Source organism: Lactuca sativa, chromosome 9, assembly GCF_002870075.4.
Source record: "Lactuca sativa cultivar Salinas chromosome 9, Lsat_Salinas_v11, whole genome shotgun sequence".
Lineage (NCBI taxonomy): Eukaryota > Viridiplantae > Streptophyta > Magnoliopsida > Asterales > Asteraceae > Lactuca > Lactuca sativa.
In genome coordinates this window covers 36,336,250-36,341,154 of record NC_056631.2, presented here as the reverse complement: position 1 = coordinate 36,341,154, position 4,905 = coordinate 36,336,250, and positions in this window count along the sequence as shown.

The following is a 4,905-nucleotide window of genomic DNA, read 5'->3' as shown; positions in this document are numbered from 1 at the left end:
AACCTGATGACACCCTTCCAAGGTGAGACCTTCAGAAGGACCATATCACCCACCCAGAACTCCAAGTCTGAACGCCTCCTGTCGGCGTAGCTCTTCTGCCGATTCTGCGCAGTCTGCAGTCTACTATGGACCTGCTGGATCAACTCGGTCGTCTTGAGCACCACCTCTGTGCTCCCGATGACTCGTTGACCGACCTCACCCCAACAAATCGGGGCCCTACACTTCCTCCCATAAAGCATCTCAAAGGGAGGTCGATCAATTCTCGCATGATAACTGTTGTTATACGAAAATTACGCTAACGGAAGATATGTATCCCAACTGCCACCGAAATCTAAAACACATGCCCTGAGCATGTCCTCGAGAGTCTGAATCGTCCTCTCGCTCTGCCCGTCCGTCTGAGGGTGGAAAGCGGTGCTGAAATGGAGACGAGTACCCATCTCGTCGTGGAACCGCTTCCAGAATCTGGATGTAAAACGGACTTCTCGGTCTGACACCACCGATACCGGCACTCCGTGACGTGCCACAATCTCTCGCATATAGATATCGGCTAACTTCTCTGCCGATATACTCTCCTGGATCAGGATAAAATGAGCACTCTTCGTCAACCGATCCACTACTACCCATATCGAATCTACTCCTCGTGCGGTCCTGGGAAGCTTGGTGACAAAATCCATGGTGATGTCCTCCCATTTCCACACTGGAATGTCTAACGGCTGCATCTTGCCGTGAGGCCTCTGGTGCTCCGCCTTGAGCTTCCTGCAGGTCAGGCATCTCTCAACATACCAGGCGACGTCCCACTTCATGCAGGGCCACCAATAATCGGGTCGAAGATCTCGATACATCTTCGTCGCCCCTGGGTGGATAGAAAATCGAGACTTATGAGCCTCGTCCATCAACACCTACCGTACTCCACCCCAGTACGATACCCACACCCTCCCGTGAAGCGTTAGCAATCCCCGACTGTCATAATCAAACGAGGCTACTCGGCCCACTATCCTCTCACACTTCTGCCTCTCCTCCTTGAGGCCCTCAACCTGAGCCTCCTTGATCCGCTCCAACAATGGAGTGATCACTGTCATCCTCAAACACAGATCTATGATAGGGGCTGCCGACACTTTGCGGCTTAGGGCGTCGGCCACCATGTTGGCCTTCCCTGGATGGTAAAGGATCTCACAATCATAATCTTTTAGCACATCCAACCATCTCCTCTGCCTCATGTTCAGACTCGGCTGATCCATAAGGTACCTCAAACTCTTGTGATCCGTGTAGATAGTACAACGGACCCCATAAAGATAATGCCTCCAAATCATGAGGGCAAACACAACAGCCCCCAGCTCTAAATCATGGGTAGGATAGTTAGCCTCGTGAGGCTTCAACTGTCTCGAGGCGTAAGCTATCACATGGCCTCGCTATATCAATACTACTCCCATACCTGTGATTGAGGCATCACAGTAGACTACGAAGTCCTCTACCCCCTCTGGCAAGGTAAGGATCGGAGCCTCGCACAATCTCTGTCTGAGGGTCTCGAACACTGCCTGCTGCTCAGGCCCCCAACGAAATACCACCGACTACTTGGTCAGTCAGGTGAGCGGCACTGCTATCTTGGAGAAATCCTGAATGAATCTCCGGTAATACCCTGCCAACCCTAGGAAGCTCCGAATCTCAGATGGAGACTTCGGAACCTCCCACTGCATCACGGCCTCTATCTTGGCCGGATCTACCAAAATACCCTTCTGGTTGACGAGGTGACCAAGGAACTGCACCTCGCGCAACCGGAACTCACACTTGGAGAACTTTGCGAAAAGTCTCTCCCTCCTCAAAACCTCCAGCACCTCCCGCAGGTGCTCCTCGTGCTACTCCTGCGTCTTGGAATACACCAAGATATCATCTATGAATACTATCACTGACCGATCAAGCATCGGCCTGCACACGTGATTCATGAGATCCATGAATGCGGCTGGAGCATTGGTGAGACCAAATGGCATCACCACAAACTCATAATGACCATACCTAGTCCTGAAAGCAGTCTTCTGCACATCCTCATCTCTAACCCGCATCTGATGGTAACCGGAGTGTAGATCGATCTTGGAGAACCAAGACGCTCCCTGAAGCTGATCAAACAAATCATCTATCCTCGGAAGTGGGTAACGGTTCTTCACCATTACCTTATTCAACTCTCGGTAATCTATACACATACAATGCGACCCATCTTTCTTCCTCACAAATAGGATCGGCGCTCCCCAAGGCGAACTACTCGGCCGAATGAAACCTTTGTCTAGCAGCTCTTGCAGCTGCGTAGACAACTCCTGCATCTCAGGGGGAGCTAGTCGATACGGTGCCTTGGCTATCGGAGCCGCACCAGGAATCAGGTCGATCCTGAACTCAACCTGCCACTACCGGGAAATACATCCAGGAAATACATCAGGGTAGTCTCGCACTACCGGAAATACATCCGGGTAGTCTCAAGAGGTATTCCTGGTAAATCCTCGGGAAATACATCCGGGTAGTCTCGTACTACCGGAACATCCTCTAATGCTACCTTACCCTTCTCCCGGGTATCTACTACATAAGCTATATACCCAACGCAACCCTGTTGGAAATAACGTCTCGCTCTCACGGCGAAACAAAAGGTCAGTCCGTGCTGTGGCCTCTCGCCCTGAATCACTAACTCTCCCCCACTGGGAGTGCGAACCCTCACTAACTACTGCTCACAATCAATCACCGCCCCATTGGGGCTCAGCCAATCCATGCCTACTATAACCTTATTCCCTCGCAGGGGAATAGGAACCAGGTCCACCGAAAACTGTTCGTCAAACAACTGAAGCGAACACCCTCTGAATACTCTGGCGACCCTCACGGTCCTATCATCTGCTATCTCGACCTTTAGTGGACAGTCCAGCTCCCCTGGAGCTCTACTAAATCTCTTGCTAAGCGCAAGTGATACGAATGATCGGGTAGCCCCCGAATCGAATAATACCATAGCAGAAATGCCGTTCACAGAGAAGGACCCTATACAAAACATATAATCATAAGCAACCACAATCAGTAAAAAAATAGAGATGAAGGGAAGATACATACCCGTCACCACATCAGGAGTCGCTCGCGCCTCCTCTGCTGTCATCTGAAACACCCTACTCTTCGCCACTGGCGCATCAGCTCGACCCTACAGGCCATCTGTAATCCTCAAGGTAGCAGGGGCAGGTGCAACCACCTTCCCTGCTGCGGCTAAACTCGAACACTGGAACTTTTTATGTCCCCTATGATTGCACTGAAAGCAAATCAGATCTGATGCTGCAACGGCAGTAGCAGGGGCCGTACAATCCCTGCTCAAATGCCCAATCCGACCGCACTTGTAGCAGCCGGCACTCCCTGCCTTGCACGCCCCCTCGTGCAATCTCCCACACTTGCCACATCGACCGTGGCTCTGCTGACTCCTAGATCTGTGATCTGAAACCTTGGGCTTTTTGCCCGAACTACTTGTACCCGAAACCGCCTTTGGTTTCCTCTTCTTCTCCATCTCGAGATCAATCTCCCTCTCCCGAGCCCTAGCAATCATGTCATCCAGCGTTTTACAGCTGGACCGACTCACAAACTGGCGGATATCGCTCCGCAACATCTCATGATAACAGGCCTTCTTCATCTCCTCATTGGCTGCATACTGAGGAACGAGAAGAGCCCTCTCCCTGAACTTAGCGGTGATCTCCGCCACTGTCTCTGTAGTCTGGGTGAGGTCCTGAAACTCTTTAGCTAACTGTGGCACCTCAATAATCGGTGCAAACTCCGCCCTGAACCTGGTAGAGAAGTCAGCCCAGGTCATCGCGTCCAATGCTGCATCATCTCCAATGGTATGTCCGACCTCCTCCCACCAATCCCGTGCCCTGTCCTTCAGAAGACAGGACACCAATCTGACCTTGTCCCCCTCGAGACACCTGCTAGTGCGGAAAGCGTTGGCCACATCCGCCAACCATCTAGTACTCGCTATGGGGTCCCGCGCCCCGTGATAGTCTGGAGCTCCACACACCCTGAACTCCCTGAATGTAAGGGTGCGCGACCCCATCATGGCCGCCACCTCGGCACGGAAGGTGCCCAATCTCTCATCCATCAGCTCTAGGATTCCCTCCTTGATCGAACCGAAGATCACAGGAGTCTGCTCTATAATGATACACGTAATCTCTGAAGAAAGAAACTCTTGGGTCTGCTCATCCATGCGCTCGTCCCCCGAGCCTGAACCTGATCCCTCCCTGGCACCTCCACTGCCGGCTACTGGTCTCGAACGCAAAACCACCATTCTGAAACACATCACAACGACATCAGAAAACTGAAATATCTCAAGGGATCTTGATACTACAACTAGCTTCCTGGTCTTGTCTCAGCCTTTCTTGATTCGAGTACGGATCCTCTGTTTTCAGTAGTACGGGCCCATACTACCTTCCAAATATATCCGTACTTTCCTCAAGAACTGCCTTGACTCCACCAAGTCACTTCTACTACTACTGATCTCTGCTACTCTCATCCTAGGCTTGCCCTAGGGAAACCTCAGACTCAACTCAAACCAGTCCTCAGCTACTGAAGGCCTCCTCGCGATGCCAACTAGCCACCACCTGGATACCATCACATGTGACAAGGCTCAGATAATCCTTCGAGTAAAAGACTCGTCCCTACAACGGTTGGACTCAAACGAGAGCTGCGAAATAGGGTCAAATCCAGCACTCTGAGATTATTCAACCCTGATCACATGTAATGTGACGTATTCACCTAATGGCTAACTCCCATCACTCAGAATCCCACAAAGCACAAAGCAAGCAGCATTCGGATAAAGGAAACATACTCAGGCAAAACTATTCTCATAACAAGAAACTGTACTAGCATACAATGCTAAGCTCATACTATCAGGCATAACCTAAA